The 18,233-nt window shown below is 36.6% G+C and overlaps 1 pseudogene; it reads right to left on the bottom strand.

Annotated features, from left to right (window-relative positions):
- The window catches only part of LOC101559757, a 25,347-nt pseudogene extending 7,675 nt beyond the window's left edge, over positions 1 to 17,672 (bottom strand).
- Between the last annotated feature and the right edge of the window lie 561 nt (positions 17,673 to 18,233).

Below are 18,233 nucleotides of genomic sequence, written 5' to 3'. Positions count from 1 at the left end.
AGAGAGACAGAGAGAGACAGAGAGAGACAGAGAGAGACAGAGAGAGACAGAGAGAGACAGAGAGAGACAGAGAGAGACAGAGAAAAGAAAAAAAAAGAAAAGAAAAGAAAAGAAAAGAAAAGAAAAGAAAAGAAAAGAAAGAAAAGAGAAAAAGAAATCCAACATCCATTCATGGTGGAAAATATCTATTTCTGGAGAAAGTAGGTATAAAAGAATCTTATCTCAATCTGATAAACCCACTTATAACAAACTAATGGAAAACATTAAATGGGGAAAATCTGAAAGCTTTCCCTCTCAAATCAGGAACAAGATAAAGATGGCTACTATCACCATGCCTGTTCAATAAATACTTGTAATATTATCCAGAGCAATTTGGAAAGATAAAAAGAAGAGAGGAAAGGAAGAAGTCAAATAATTGTTATCTGCAGATGTCATGATCCTCTCATAGAAGAGCAAAAAAATTCCACCAAAAATTTACAGAATTAATAATCAATTTAAACAATGTGATAGGATACACATTCAATAAACAAAAATCATTAACATTCCTGTACACCAATAATGAACTCACCAAAAGAAATTAGGAAAACAATATAATTCACAATAGCATCGAGAAAAATTAAATATTTAGTAATTAACTTCACAAAGAAAGTGAAATAGCTCTTCAGTGAAAACTACAGTATATTAAAAGAAGAGATCAAAGAGGACATCAGAAAGTGGGAAGGCCTTTCCTATTCTTGGAGGCAGAACCAACATTGTCAAAATGGTTGCAGTTCCAAATCTGATGCATAAATGTAATGTAATCAAAATATCAACATCATTTCTCATAGATATAGAGAAAACAGTTCTAAAATTCACACTAGGGCCAGGGAGATAGTTTAGTAGAATAAGCGCTTACCTGGCAAGTGCAAGGGCCTGAGTTCAATCCCAGGTTCCACCAAAAAAATAAATAAAAATAAAAAATAAAACAAAATTCATATGGAACCATAAAAAAAAAACAGAATAGCAAAATCAATCCTGAGCAACAAGAACAAAGCAGGAGGCATCACAATCCTGGATTTGAAGGTACATTACAAAGTTCAGCAATAAAAATTGCATGATAGTGGCACTAAAACAGACATGTGGCTGAAGAACAGAATAAAGGATTCAGAAATAATCCCAGATATGTTCAGCCATTTGACTTTTGAAAAAGCAATCACATACATACCCTAGAGAAAAATATCATCTTTTTAGTAAATGGTGATGGGAATACTATAACTATCCACATGCAGAAGATTGAATCTAGACCTTTATCACACAATAAAACAAAATTTCAAAGATATAAATGTTAAAACATAAACACTTAATCTGCTAAAAGATAAAAAAAGGTAGAACTCTTGAAGTCATAGGCATAGGCAAGGGCTTTCTGAACAGAGCCTTAATTGCACAGGAAATAACATCATGAATCATCAAGTGGGGATTATATCAAATTAAAAAGCTTTTTCAGAAGGAAGGAAACAGCTAGCAGAGTGAAGAGACAATATACCAAATGGGAAAGAATTTTTTCCCACTACTCCTCAGAGGACCAAAATCTTAAATATGTAAAGAACTAGACAACAGTTAGCTTTCCACTAAATAAAACACACAAGAGGTACAAATGGCCAATAAATACATAAAAAATTCACCATCTATGGCCATTGCAGAAATTCAAATTAAAAAAAAAAAGAAATTCAAGTTAAAACAATGCTGAGATTCCATCTTAGTCCAGAAAGAAAGGCTATCAGGAAATCAAATAACAAATGCTGGCCAGATAGGGTAGAAAAAGGAAGAAAGAAAAGATTGCCAATGAAAATGTGAACTAGTAAAATTATGGAGATCAGAATGGAGTTTCCTCAAAAACTAAAAAAATAGAAATTCCATTCAACCCTAGTATTCTCCTACTAAGTATTTTCCCAAAAGCCATAGGTAAGGACTTTCTGAATGGAACTCCAGTTGCACAAGAAATAACATCAAGAATTATTAAATGAGATTATATCAAATTAAAAATGCTTTTGCAGAGCAAAGGAGGCAGCTTCCAGGGTAAAGGGACAACCTCACAAATGGGAAAGAATTTTTGCCTACTACTCCTCAGAGGACTAATATCTAACTATAGAAAAACATTTAAAAAAGACATCATACATTCAAGTGGTGCAAATTATAACAACGTGGAGATACCATCTTATGCCAGAAAGAACAGCTATCATCAAGAAGCCAACCCAATAACAGATGCTGGACCAGCTGTGGGGAAAAAGGAACCCTCCACTGCTGATGGGCGTGAAAGCTGCTATGTCCACTATGGAAATCAGCATGGAGATTCCTCAGAAAGCTCAGATTGGAGGTCTCACTCATGTCAGCTGTTCCCCACCTATTTTCCAACAGAACCAAAATCATCATACCACAGCGATATATGTGCACCCATGTTTATAGCAGCACAACTTGTCATAGCTAAATCTTGAAAACAACCTAACTTTCCATCAACTGAGGAATGGATAAAAAAGATATGGTATTTTTACACAGTGGAGTATTACTCAGCTATAAAAAAGACAAATTCAAAGCTTTTGTAGATAAATGGATGCAGCTAGAGACTATGTTGGTAAGTGAAATGAATCAGATTCACACGTGCAAACATCATATTATTATCTCACTAGTGTGAAAACTGAAAGAGTAATGAAACTCTAAAAGGTACAACAGATACTGTGAAAGGGAAAGAAGCTGCAAATGAGAAGGAAAAGCTGGCATGAGGAAAAAGACAAATGAAACAAGGGGAAAAGATATTTTAAAGTATATTTACAGAATAGTTTGGATAATTGTATTATTGATTTTTGCTGATCTTTTGAAAGGAGCAGTTAATGTTTAAATTTTTTTCTTTTTATTCTGATATTTCCTCTTTTGAGTTGCTTAAAACTTCTTTGTTATTATTTTGTTGTGTTTTCTTTTAAAAATCTTGCATGTTTACATCTGGTAATCTGAACAACTAATTTGAAGATAGCATCATGTAATGCAGCAACCATTGTTGAATTCCTATTACTTTGTTTAGTGAAATCTTGTATCATTTCTAATACTGGTTTTTTGTGGATCATTTTTTTGGGGGGAGGTATTTTAGTAAGGGTCTACAGGGTCTCACTATGTAGGTTGGAGTCGTAGTGATCCACCTGAGATGGCGCAATCCTCCCAAGTGCTGGGATTGCGCCATCTCAGCGCGCCACCACACCCAGTCTCAATAGCCACCTCAGCGCGCCCCAGGGGTGGGGCTGGCACAGCACGCTGGGGATCAAATCTCCGACCCCTCTTGCATCTCTTTAAGCAAGCGCTTTAATCCACTGAACTATTTGGCCAGCCCATCACTATTTTGTATTGTTTGAAAATAAAACAAGACATCATACCACAATGATAAATGCATAGCCATATTTATAGCAGTTCTATTCATAATGGCTAATGCTTGGAAGTGGCTTATCTTACAATCACCAGATGAATGAATAAAAGAAGTATGTTATGGTTTGTGTCTCAGTGGCCCTACAAAGCCTCATGCACTCATGGGGTGGCTTCTGGAGTTTGTGATCGATTATTGTGGGTATGAATGCTGCACCTGAACCCAGGGCCTCCTGTTAGATCACAGGTCTACTGAACCCAGGGCCTCCTGTTAGATCTCTAGTTCTATCTTTATGTTTTTGAAAAATATGTTCAGATATAAATTAAATTAGCAGAGTTGATACAAGACTAAGTGATCTATATATTAATTTTAAAATTAATAAATGTTGTATTTTGCTTCCTTGTTATAGTTAGTGTATATAATGTTATGTTTAAATATCATTGAAATAATTTATTTATATTTTTATTTAAAGAGAATAAATAAAAATAACAATAAACTTGAGTTTAAAATAGCTTAGTATTAGAGCTGCAATAATTAATACATGAGTATTGTTGTCTTCATAGTCATTATTCAGAGTATAAGATATGGACACAATATCTTGTCCAAACAATATTAGCACAAACCTTTCTTTCCAATGAACTAAGAGAAATTATCTGTATAACTATCTTAACTAGCTTGTGTATATCACTTCCTTTTTCCCTCCTTCCTTTTCCCTTTGTCCCATCACAGTTTGTATTTCCCTTTGAATAATTTCTGCCCAATTCACAATATCCATTGTACATTTTGAATCATATTTATTCATTCAGTTTCTCACACTAGTGAGACAATATGATGTGTACAGGAGTCTGATTTATTTCACTTATGAGTATTATCTTGAGTTGCACCCATTTACCAATAAAACTCTCCAGTTCATCCTTCTTCATAGCTGAGTAGTATTCCATTATATCAAAAAAAAAGCTACAAATTTTTATCCATTCCTCAGTTGATGGGCATTTGTGTTGTTTCCAAGATTTAGCTATTACAAATTTCCCCACAGGCTCACCAGCAGTTATCAGTTGGTTTCTTCATGACAGTCATTCTTTCTGGGGTGAGATGGAATCTCAAAGTTGTTTTAATTTGCATCTCTTGAATGATCAGTGATAGTGAACATTGTTTCATATGTTTGTTTGCCATTTGTATTTCTTTATGTGGAAAGTGTATATTCATCTCACATGCCCATTTTTGGATTGGGTCTTTGAATTTTGAAGGTCTGATTTTCTTTTCTTTTTTTTTTTTTTAATGTATTTAGTACAGGGTCTACAGGGTCTCACTACACAGATCAGACTTGTAGTCATCCCATTTTTCAGCTTCCCAAGCACTGTGATTATAGGTGTGTAACACCGTGTTCAGTCTCAATCATTGTCTCAACATGCCCTGGGGGTGGGGCCAGCATGGCATGCCAGGGGTTGAACTCCGTCCCGGTGCCTTTCTAAGCAGTTGCTTTAGTCCACTGAGCTATCTGGTCAGCCCCTATGATTTTTTTCAATTCAATGTATGGCCTAGATAGAAGTCTTTTGTCTGAGGGACAACTGGTTCTACTTTTCCCCCAGTTTGTGGGCTGTCTTTTCACTCTGCTGGTGATTTCCTTTCTTGTACAAAAGCTTTTTTAAAAGGTGTAATTCCATTTGTTAATTTTTTGTAATATTTCCCTTGCAGTCTAGGTTTTGTTCATGAAGTCTCTGCCTATACCTATGTCTTTGAGATTTCTATATATTTTCTCTTCTAGTAAATTTAGTGTTTCTATTTTAATATTTAGATTTTTAATCCGTTTTGACTTAAGTTTACTGCATGGTGATAGACATGGGTCTAGTTTTAATCTTCAGCATGTGGAAATCCAGTTTTTCCAGAACCATTTTTTAGACTATCTTTCTTCCAGTGAAAGTTCAGCTGAGCGTGTTTGGGGTTCAGTCTGCATATTTTTTTCAATCTTCTATTCTATTTCACTCATCCTCAGTCCTTTTTATTTGCCAATACAATGCTGATTGTATCATAGTAGCTTTGTAGTATAATTTTAGGTTTGGGGTTGTGATGCCCCCTGACTTGCCTTTGTTCCTCAGAAGTGCTTTTGCTATTCTAAGTCATTTCTTGTTTCAAATTAATTTTAGGAATGTTTTTTCTAGATCTATGAGGTATGTTAATGATATTTTGGTTGTGATTGCATTAACTCTATATAGCAATTTTGGGAATATGGCCATTTTCACAATGTTGGTTGTTCCTATTCAAGAGCAAAGGATGTCTTTCCATTTTCTGATATCCTCTCTGATATACTTTTTAAGGTTGCTACAGTTTTCACTGTACAGAACTTTTGCATCCTTTGTTAGATTGATCCAAGTATTTCACTTCTTTAGATGCTCTTGTGAAGGGTGTGCTTTTGCTGAATTTCTCTGTCTGTGAGTTTGTTACTTGTGTACAGGAATGCTATTTATTTTTGAGTACTGATTTTTGTATCTCACTACATTATTGAATTTACATATTAAGTATATAAGTTTTTAGTGGAGTTTTTGGGGTCTTCTATATAACATATCATGTCATCTGCTGATAATGATAATTTAACTTTTTTCCTATCTTTATTCCTTTTATTCTTTTTCCCTTTTCTAATTACTTTAGCTAATGTTTCCATAACTTCATTCAATAGATGTGTTGATAATGGACATCCTTGTCTTGTTCTTGATTTTAAAGTGAAATGTTTCAGTTTTTGAAATTGAATATAATGTTAGATATTGTTTATCATAAATGGTTTTATAAGATTGAGGTAAAGACTATCTATTACAATTTCCTGCTTTTATCATGAATGGTTTTTGGCTTTGTCAAATAATTTCTCTGCATCGATTGAAAGGATCATGTGATTTTTGTCTTTGGTTCTGTTAATTTGGTTTATTACATTTATTGATTTGTATATGTTGAACCATCCTTATATCCCTGGATGAATCCTAGTTGGTCATGATGTATAATCTTGATGATTTGCTGCATTCTGTTTGCCAATATCTTAGTATCTATTTTCATTAGGGAGGTTGGCCTATAGTTTTGTTTTCTGTTTTTCTTTGGGTTTTTCTCTGGTTTTTGGAATCAAGGTAATGCTTGCATCCAGGAATTATTTTGAAAGTAGTGTTTCACCTACAACTTCTTTATAGAGTATCAGTGGCATTAGTTCTTCTCTAAGCTTCTTGTAGAATTCAACACTGAATCTGTCAAGGCCTAAGTTTTTCTTTGTTGATAAATTTTTTATTGAATTTTCAATTTCATTGGCTAGTATCAGGTTACTTAGGATTTTTAGTCTTCTTGGTTTAGTTTTGACAATTTGATTATGCCTATGAATCTGTACATTTCTTCTGTGTTTTCCACCTTATTAGAATATAGGTACTTATAGTAGGTATTGATTATCTCTTGGATTTCTGTGGGGTCCATTGTGATTTACTCCTTTTCATTCCTAATTGCTTAAATTTTTGGTTTTTCTTTCTTTTTTCTAATGAGGTTGTCTAATAGTTTATCAATTTTATTTATTCTTTCAAAGAATCAACTTCTTGATTCATTAATTCTTTGTTTTTTAGTCTTTATTGCATTAATTACTGCTCTTGTCTATAATTTCTACCCTTGTGCAAGGTTTGGGTTTTATTTGTTCTTCTTTTCTAAAAGTTTGAGGTTTAGTATTAGGTTGCTTGTTTGAGCTTGGTCTGTTTTCCTGTTATGTGAATTTATTGCTATAAATTTTCTTCATAGGACTGCTTTTATTGTATCCCACAAGTTTTGATATGTTGTTTTAGCATTATATTTAATTATGCATACTGTTTAATTTTCTCTGTGACCCATTAGTTGTTCAGAAGGGTACTGTTTAATTTCCATTTGTTAATGTAGTTTTTCTGATTTCATTTCTTGTTGATCTCCAGTTTCACTGCACCATGGTTAGATAGTATGCATGGGGATGATTTCAATTCCTCCACATTTACTTAAAAATGTTTTGTCAGCTAATATATTGTCTATTTTGGAGAATGGCTCATATGCAGCTGAAAAGAATGCATATTCTGATGTTTTAGAGTGGAGCATTGTCTAACTATCTACCAAGTCCATTTGATCACAGGCTTGATTTAATTCTAGTATTTCTTTGTTAATTTTTTTGTCTAGTTCATCTATCGACTTGTGAGAGTGGAATATTATGGTCCCCATTAAAATTGTGTTAGTGCTTATTTGATTTTTAATGAATCTTAATATTTATTTTATGTAGTTTGGTGAACCTTTATTTGGTGCATAGATATTTGATTTTTTATCCTTCTTGTAGTTTTTCCTTAACATGTTTGCAGTGACCTTCTTTCTCTCTTTTGATCAATTTTGGATTAAAGTTTCATAGTCTGCAAATAGAATAGCTACCTCTGATTTTTTCTGGGTTTCTGTGGCATGGAGAATTATTTTCCATGCTTTGATTTTTAGTCTATGAATTTCTTTTTGTGTTAAATGTGGTTTTTGAATGCATCATATTGCTGAATCTTTCTTTTTGATCCATTCTGCCAGTCTGTTTCTTTTGATTGGTGAGTTGAGCCCACTCATGTTGATGATTATAACTGATAAGTGTTGGATTTTAGTTTACGTCATTTTTCTGGGGTTTTTTTGTTCCCTGTTTTTCTACTCACTTTAATTGCTTGCCCTGTCTGGTGACTTCTTCCTATTAGTATTCATGTTTGTGGTCTTCATTAACTCTTTCTAATATGTCCTTTGGAGCATTCTCTAGAGTTTGTTTGGTGGACATAGATTTCTTCAGTTATTCTTTGTCATAGAAGTGTCTTATTTCTGCATTATTTTTGAAAGATAGTTTTTCAAGGTACATCAATCTGGCTTGAAGATTGTTTTCCTTTTGGGCTTGAAATATCTCACTCCATGCTCTCACTGAGGGTTTGTGTTGAGAAGTCTGGTTGATTCTCATGGGCTTTCCTTGATAGATGATATATTTCTTTTCTCTAGCTGCTTTTGCTCTTGTGACTGAATTTCTGGAATGTTACTGTATGCCTTGATGTAGATTTATTTTGGTTATGGTTATTTTGAATTCTATATGCTTCATTTATTTGTATGTCAAATTCTATCCAGGTTTGGGAATTTTTCTGCCATTATTTTTGAGAATTTTTTTTCTTTTTGAACCAGGGATTGAACTCAGGCCCTTGCACGTGCCAGGAAAGTGCTTTTTCCACTGAGCCATCTCCCCGGCCCCTTCAGAAGATGTTTTAATGGCTTTTGCACTATCTTTTTTTCTCACCAATTCCAATCAATCTTATGTTATTCTTCTTTGCTTCATCCTGTAGCTGTTATATTGATTTTTCATGGTCTGTTGTGATTTTTAAGTTTCTTTTGTTGGCCTAGTTACATTTATGCCTTCCAGTTCTGATATTTTATCCATGTCTTCATTCAATCTGTTGCATATATTTTAATCTGTCTCATTGATTTCATTTTTGTCTATATTTGGCATTCATCATTTCCATCACTTTCTTGAGCTCTTCTATTTGTTTACCTGTTTCTGCTTTAATGTCTTTTTATAGTCATTTCTTTTTATTTTTTATAGCATCTTATTTTTCATATGACCTCTTCCATTTGTTTTTTCACTTCTGCCACTATCATTTCATAGGTTTTTATTTGTTGGCTTTCAATTTCCTTTATCTCTTTGTGCTCTAGACTTGTCCTGGCAGGGGTGGGTGTTTTGGGTTTCATTTTATTTCTTCATCTTGTCAGTTTCTATTTTCTTTTCTTTTCTGTTGTGATGTTTATAGATTTCTCATGTTAAATAGCCTTATCATTGATGTTGAGGCTTTCCAAGGAAGTATCTGTTCCTCCAGATGTAAATAATTCTAGATGTGATTCTTCATCTTTAAATCTAGCCCAAGAACCTACCTTCTCAATATATCAAGTTGGAGGAGTTGCTATCAAGTTGACTTAGGGCTCATTCCTTATGGTGATCACTATGACCCCTTACAATTGCAGTGTTGTCATACAGGGAAAAAAACTGTTTATAGCATATACAACATCCTGGTTAATGTAGTTTAGCTGGCAATATCAATAGACTCAAGTACAGCCTGGCTACCAACAAACTGTGGTAACTATTAGACTAATATCTATAATCATAGGAGGAAAGTCCATAGAACCATAATAAAATCCAACTTATACCAGAAACTTGTATATAATGATTTTCCACATAGTAGAGTGATTTTATCCTGTTTTGGGAGTGGTTCTAGGGGTAAGGGATGTGATGGGGAGATGACTGAGGTTAGATATAGTAGGAGCAAAGGTGGAGGGCACAGGATGATCATCCAGCTTTTGGATAATTATAGGACATAGGAGGTAAGGATTGCAAGAGAAGGTCTAGGAGTTTTTAAGTGAACCAGAAAGAGCAAGACAGTGTTTACTTGCATGTAAATATCATTAAGTCAAACACGATAGTTGAGGAAAGGGAGGAAGAGAATCAGTAGAAAAAAAGAAAAAGTTAAGGATCACTTGTTGGCTCATATTGCCAATGTGGCATGGGCTATTTCCCCTCCTCTAGATCTATCTTTCCATTGTGTGCACCTTAGCCAGGATCCTACTGTGTTGTTGGTGTTCCCACAGATCTCTGGGTGCTGAGACCCAGCAGTAGAGGGAAGGACGGATGGACCTCAGACTTCTCTCACCAGCTGTGTGCTCCTGGGAAATGGAGGAAGCAAGGGGCCAAATTCACATTCCCCTCAGCAGTCCAGTGGCAATTAATTTAGCTAATTTGCAACAGCTATGCAAGTTTATGTTTACATGTTTAGCTGGCTTTCAAGCTCAGCATTCCTTCCCTATTGTTCCTGCTTGATGACTTTTGTGTTTCTTGGGTTCATCTATTAATATTTTAGGCTTTTTTTTTCAGAGTGCTGCCTCTCATCAAGGTGACCTTAAGCTGTGGTAGGGATGAGTGAGAGAAAACAGTAGTCTGCTGCCTCTCCTGGACCGGGTAGCCTCCCTGGAAGATGTTTCTCCTACATCAAGTCCACCTGCATCCTTCATCAGCTTGGTAGTGGAAACTGACTCACTCTAAGTCTGCACTCATTATAAATCACATTTGTTATTGACTTACCAAAATCTGTAAATTCTTTTATTCTATGTGGTAGCTATGGAGATTTTCTTCTCATTTTTTTTGTTTCATCTTCTAGGGAGAGAAATTTTCAAAAGGGGTTTTTAGCCTCAGCTTAACATCCTGTCCAGAATCCAAGCCACTAATTTTTTAAAAATATATATAGACCTAGGGGGCTGGGGAGATGGCTCAGTAGAATAAGCGCTTCCCTGGCAAGTGCAAGGGCCTGAGTTCAATCCCCTATTACAAAAAATAAATAAATAAATAAATAAATAAATAAATAAATAATAAATAAATCTAGATAAGTGATTTTGAAAAGCAAAAAAAGGGTTAAATACTCTTTCTCAAGCATAGGCAAAGCCGGGAGCTAAAAGAGGAACCACACTTCTTAAAGAAAGTGTACAGCCTGTGGGTCATTGCGGAGGAAGGCCAGGCGCAGAGGGTTCACTCTGCTCCTCTCCGCTCCAGCGTTAACTCAGACTCCTTCGGCGCCACGGCAGAAGCTTCCAAGATGGGCCCAGGATGGTGAGTGATTTACTCTTAGCTCTTTGCAAGGCTGCTGTGGGCTGGAATCTCAGTGGAAGGCTGAGCTTGAGGACCCTAATGTACATTCAGGGCACACAAGTCTTTTAAAAGCTCAAAGTGTGAACCCCTGTGGCAGAGGATTTGTAATGGGAAACTTCAACTGAAGCAGGAAGTCAGTCTGTCCTTGGAGCACATAATGGTTTGATCCCATCGCTCCTGGTTTAAGGAGCTGAATTGTTTGTTTGTTTACTTATTTGCTTATTTATTTATTTCATCCTAGAGATCTTTGCCCCAAGAAGGTGGGAATCATTTGAGGTACCAAAATCAATTTATTGAAAGTTTATTTTAAGTGGCTAGTTTTGGCTTTGTAAACTTGTTTGAATATTGAATGTTCACAGCCACTGGCTTTTAAATTAGGAATAATGAGATTTATTGAATGCCTGCACAAAATTTGACATATGATAGGAGGAAAAGGTTTTAGTATTTCAGGGTCAGTTTGGCCTAAGGGCAGAGGATCAGAGAAGATTAAAGGAGAGGAGTAAGAAGAGGGAGCACAGTTACTCCTTTGTATCCTTGGGCTTCCCATCTGTAGATTCAACCAAAGGAGGATGAAGGCTGTGGCCAGGCCTGCAATGGCTGTGTCAGTACTAAACATGTACACCTTTTTGTTTCTTCCCTAAATAATACATTGTGACAACTATTTACATAGAACTTGTGTTTCTTTAGGTATTGTGAGTGTTCTAGTGATGATGGAAAGCGTATGGGAGGATGTACACAGATATATGTAAATACTATGCTGTTTCATATAAGAGACCTAAACATCCGAGATTGGGGTATTCACAGAGTCTGAGAGCCAATTCCCCATGAATACCAAGGAATGACTATGTAAGGAAAAACTACAAAACTCAACTAATGAGTCACAAACAGGCTGTGGGAGATTCTCAGTAGGGTGGGGTAGTAGAAGAGGTAGAGTAATTCAATTAGCTGTTGTGTCTTGAACATGCGTGATGTGCTGTGTGTGCTTTGCTAGTGCCATTTGTACTGAGTTTTAGTCTTCACAATGGTTTTCTAGCAGACATCCCCATCATGTTTCACAGATGCGTTAAAGAAGCTAAATAACTCACTGAAGGTCACACTGCTCATGTGGGATAGTACTAAACTCTTTCTTGCTGCCTTTCTGAGCAGAAGATTCCTTCCTGTTGTGGAAAGTTCCCGGGGCAGGAGCTTCCTGGGGGAAGCCACACCTGCTCTTATTTCGCAAGGCAGCAACCAGAGTCAGTCAGGGTTTCTTCTTAGCGTTGTTCTTTGAAAGTCCACTCTCCTACCAAGCACTTGCTAGCATGAGAAATAGTTTTGCTTCTTTTGTTTCCAGATAAAGATTCCCCAGTGGAATTTGAAATTATTACCTTATCTATCATCATTTTTTTTTATCATTTATCATTCTTGTGGAACTGCTGCAGAAGTGGCATTACTTAATTATGCTGTCATTGCCAGCAAAGGTCAATAGAATCAGATCATTGCTTACATTGTTCTTATTAGGATTCTTTTTGTTTCAGTTCTTGAAAATTAATGATGAACCAACAAATACTAACAATGTTGAGTTTTATCAGAAATAAAATAAGTGCAAATTAAAACAATGAAGTTTCATTTTTTTCTCAAAGTGGCAAGTATTACATTTAAAAAGCAGGCAAAAATTCTCCATGTTGCTATGAAGAGAGGATTCCTTACTGTCTGCTGACAGTGATGTAATCTTTCTAGACAATAATCTGATAAAACATATCAAGATCTTTCAAATGTATATACCCTTTAACAAAACACTTTGCCTTTTATAATTTACCCTAGCAATTTAGTAATTTATGTCTCTAAGGTTTGAGTGACATGGATATTTTTCTTGACATTGTTTCTAATTAAAAGCCTTACCAATAATGTAAATGCCTTAAAATAAGTTATTGGTTAATTATGGATCATTCCAAATGAAGCACTATGCAATCTATAAAAATTCTGTTACAGGGCTGGGGGGATAGTTTGGTGGCATAACACCTGCCTGTCAAGCACAAGGTCCCATGTTCGATCCCTAGTCCTATGTGCCCTGCTGGCCCCAGAACCAGATGTCATGGCTTACGCGTATAATCCCAGCATAGAAGGCTGAGACAGGGGGATCATTAAGAGTCCAAATTGCATAGTGAGACTCTGTACCAAAAAATTAAAAAAAAATTAAAGAGAAATTTCTGTTATAGAACTATTCATAATGTGTTTAGCCTAAGCGAAAAAAAGAACAGGGTATACAGTGCTACTACCTTTATACATGATACATATATGAACACAATATTAATAAAAAACATAGGTGGCTTTTATTTGCTACTGTGTGATTTTGAACTTGAATCATATATGCCTACTGAAAAATAAAACCAGACATTTAAAAATAAAAGAAATTAACAGCTGTGCTGCCTTTCTTAGAAGCAGACGCTTGTGTGATCACTCTATTCATAACTCATTCTGTCCCAGTACGCTCCCTGCCCCATCCCCAGTACTGGGGATTGAACCTAGGGGGTTCACACTGAGCTGTATCCTCAGTCATTTTATTTTTTATTTTGAGACAGGGTCTAAGTTACTAAATTGCCCTGGTTGAACTCGAACTTCTGGTCCTTAATTTGCTTAATCAGCCAAATTCAATCTTTTATGTTAATGCTTGTTTTTATAAAAGTAGGGAGGATAATGGTATGTCAACAAGGTGGTTAAGAAGGTTTTGATGTTCCAACCCCTTGAACATGCTTAAAACTACTCAGTAATTATTATTATTTTATTATTAATTTAAGATCAAGAAACAGAGGGTAAATGATTTAAGATTACAAAACTACTTAATGGCATTTCTAGGACTAGAATGCGGAAAAGCCTTTTTTCACTAGCAGAAGTGTTCAGTGTCCTCTGAGGCAGGCAGGAGAACTCCAGGCTGGGATCTTACAGGCTGACCTGAAACTGGCAGTGCCCAAGGATAAGGCCAACCCCAGCAAGTGACTGTGATCACAGTGGAACGAAACACTGCAAAAGAGGGCTTAAAGGGAGCTGAAGGCCACATTAAGTGCTTAGGTAAAGTGTGGAGCAGAAGTTAGTGTAAGAGACAGATGACTCAGAGGCCAGTTATGGCAGCAATCAGAGAGGACATGATGCCTTTATGCAGTAGAAGTGATGGACTTTGACTGCTGACACATGGAAATTGGGGAAGGAAGAGAGATCTAAGTGCTTGGTGGCATCCTTCACAAAATGGGGAATGTAGGAGGTAGAGAGTGTTTCAATGAGAGTAGAGAGGACAGGTGGTGTGCTCGTGGTCTCACACGCTGAGATGTTTGTGGAGTACTTGGGCAGAAATGTTCAAGCAAACAGTAGATAGTAACCTCAAGGAAGAAGCACGGACAGGGTGGCATAAGTGTAGTTGACAGCTGAAATTCTGGTGTGGGTGAGTGTATCAGGAAAACCAGAGGGTGGATTAGGAAGCCATGAATGGGACAAGGAAAACCTTGGCAGATGAAGAGGAAGATGAGGAAGAAGAATCCACGATGGATGACAGACAGCGCTAGAGAAGAAAACTAAGAGAAGACTAGGGGAAAAGTGAAAAGTGAGATAGAGCTGTAAGAGGAGGATGTGTCCACAGAAAGACAAAGCATATTTACCACTTTACACTGAACACCTGAGATGAATAAAAGGTGACTTTAAATGACTGTGAGTAAAAGGTTAAATTATAACTTCCTCCCCATTCCTATGTTGAAATTCTAAACTCCAGGACCCCAGAAAATTACTCTACTTTGGAAGCAGGGTCTTTACAGAGATAACAAGTTAACATGAGCTGCTTAGGGTGGGCCCTAATTAAAGAAGTGAAAACTTTCAGAGAAACACACATGGAGGGAGGATAAGATGGAATTCTCTAGCCAAGGAAAGAACAGATCTGGTCCCTACCTGTAGTGCTCAAAAGAAGTGGACATGCTTGATATCCTCCCTGGGTACTGCTAGTTTACAGGGGAAAAAAAATCTATTGTTTAAGCCATCCAGTTAGCAGTACATTGCTGGCAAATGCACACACTTGGTAAGTGTGTACAGCCAGAGAAACTGTGACTAGTTTATCAGACAGATGGTAGGGAAATCAGAAAGGATTAGGTCACCTAAGAGGACAAAAACATTTCACAAAGCAGAGAGTAGTCACAGTGTCAAATTCTGTGGAAAGGTGAAGTAGCACAATGACTGAAAATGTCAGTCCAGAGGTACTTAGTGACCTTTAAAACACTTGCAGCTGAATAAAAAGTAAGCTTCAATAGTTGAGAACGTGGAAGCAGCCAGGAGAAACCACTCTGGTAAAAAAAAAAAATGGGACCAATTTATGGGAGCTTCTCTGCTGCTCCACAAAGGCAACATGGACATGACCTAAAGTCAAGTCAACCAGACCCAGAGTCTTTCCTCATCCACTGTAACAGCTAAGCAAACAAGAGGAAAGGCAATGTTCCCTCACCCTCATCACTGACTTGTGAAGGATTTCAAGAACAAAAGCACTTCTGCAGCTGTCATTTGACTTGTTGAAGTTTTACTGTAGACATGGACTTCATCGTGTATTGGTAATTAAAGTTGTTGTTTGAAGATCCTGAGAGATGAAGGCCCTGATGCATTTGGTGATATAAAGAGGAACAAGGGCTGGCCAGATAGCTCAGCAGACTAAAGCGCCTGCTTAGGCAGACATAGTGTTCAGGCTTTGATCCCCAGTACCCTGTGCCAGCCCCTCCCTGGGACACACTGAGATGGCAATTGAGACTGGGCATGGTGGCACACGCCTGTATCCCAGCACTTGGGAGGCTGAACAAAAGGATCACTATGAGTCTGATCTGTGTAGTGAGACCCTGTAGAACCTGTTATAAATACGGGTTTTTTTTTAAAAGAGGAAAACAAGTCAAGAGGCCTTTCAGAGCTCACACAAAATTTATATCAATAAGAAAAGAAAACAAAATTAGAATGGAGAAGTATAAAAACATTTTCTTAGAAAGTTTTGGTCAAAATGAGTCCTAAACTTTTCTTTCTGTACTGTCAGAGAAATATAGAAGAAACCACCTAAATATCATAGCTCTGTGGTAAATATATTGTTGAGGATCAAAGTAATCAGATTTCATTGCACAAAAGATCTAACAAAAATGAATGAACACTTAAGTAAGTAAACCAGTAAGTCTATGTCAGTCAGACACTGATGAAACTGGGTAAGTCCAAAAGATGTCTACCTCAAAAGTAAACCCAAATTGTAACACCCATCTTAAAGCTGTTTTCAATGAACCAAACATATTGTAGAGAATATTGATGAAATAACTGATATGTTATTTTTATGGCCTGATTGGAAAGAGTAATGAACCATTACTAAATGACAAAAGAAATTCAAATGTATGTAGTCATCCAATGATGTTTAAAAAGGGAAATGTAAATGACAAAAAAGATCATTCTCAACAATTTTTAAAGAAATGTGAATACAAGCAACAATGAGATATTTTGATTTATCAAATTAAACCCCAATTAGAAAATTGGACAAAAGGCATAAAAAGTTATTTTTCCAAAGAAGATATATATGTGCCAAATGACCACTTGAAAAGATGTTCAGTGCTATTAATGACTATGGAAATAATCATTACAGATCAGCATGGCTAAAATCATGAAAATGACATCATTGCTGGCCAGATACAGAGAAACAGGATCACGCATACATCGTGCTGATAGTATAACATGGTGCAGTCACTCTAGAAAGCAGTTTGGCAGTTTCTTGCAAAAAAGTAAATATATGCTTATCATATGGCCTTGCAATACATTCTTGAACATTTACCCCGAACCAATAAAAACCCTGTTTATTAAAGAATTTGTACAGGAATATTCTCTTTTTTCTACATATTTGATACAGGATCTGCAGGGTCTATTGGGCTCACTATGAAGATCAGACTAATAGTGATTCTCCTGTTTTCAGCCTCCCATGAGCTGGGATTGCAGGTGTGTGCCACCACACCCAGTGTCAATCACTGTCTCAGTATGCCCCAGGCAGGGCCCGCACAGCGTGCTGGGGTTGAACCCCTGCTGCTGCGCTCTGCCTAAGCAGACGCTTTAGTTCACTGAGCTATCCTGTTGGCCCTTGTACATTAATATTAACACCAGCTTTATTTACAATAATCAAAAACTGAAAAAGAAATATCTTTCACTGTGAATAATCAAGCAAACTGGCACATGCACTACGGAGTAATACCTAGTGATAAAAAAGGAAAAAATTGCTTATAAACACCAAGACTTGGATAAACCTCCAAGGAATTACACTAAGTTAAAGTACCAGTCCCAGAAGGTTACATACTGCTGAGGTCCACTCCCATGACATTGTTGAAGTCACAAGAACACAGGGAGAGACTCAGTAGGAACTTGAATGTGGAGGGTTGTTGGGAAGAGGAGGGCTACGTGGCTACAAGGGGACAGCAGGAGTCAGGCTTGTGGGGGTCACATAGCTCTGTGTCTCAATAATGGCAGTCATCAGATGAACCTACATGTGTTAGAATTTCCTAGAAAACCACACGTTCAGAGATAATTATTTTCAAATAAAAGTTATAGAAAGCAACTTAAAAGTTCAAAATGCTCACCTTCACTGAACACGAAAGGCATGCCGATTCGAACACTCACAAGACATTTTCATACCAAATTAGCAGTTGTGGCTTTTGGGGGTTGCACATACTACCGAGTGTGGGACTGTGAATCAGTATAAACTTTCTGGAAAGCAATTTGTCCTTTATCTTTGCCCAGTCTCAAAGAGTTCGCCCCCATTTTGAGCACTCCCTATTTCTGTTTTCAGTATATTATCCCCTCCTGTTCATTCAGTGTCTTTGTCCTGGTCACTATACTATACATTAGACAGACACCAAAGATGAGCCAATATGATTTCTGTCCTCAAAAAGCTCATGTTAGGGGTATGTATATCAAATGTACTATGTTGTTTTATACCAATGGGCAACACAAGTTTTCACAGGAGCTGGAAGGTACCTATTTTCCTTGTCTGTGGGCAGTAGAGTGTCTTAGATAATGCCAGGGTTTTGAGGCAGTTGGACAGTAATTATCAAACATAAACAGTTAATACACAGTTCTCTACCAGTGGTGTTGACTTGGAGAAAGTGTTTAACAACCTGAATTTCAGTGTCCTCCTGTGTAAAACAAGGCAATTTACTAGTG

The sequence above is a fragment of the Octodon degus genome, unplaced genomic scaffold, assembly GCF_000260255.1.
Source record: "Octodon degus isolate 3935 unplaced genomic scaffold, OctDeg1.0 scaffold00147, whole genome shotgun sequence".
NCBI classification, from domain to species: domain Eukaryota; kingdom Metazoa; phylum Chordata; class Mammalia; order Rodentia; family Octodontidae; genus Octodon; species Octodon degus.
Note: the sequence above shows the minus strand (reverse complement) of the source record. Positions and strands in the feature narration are given on the sequence as shown.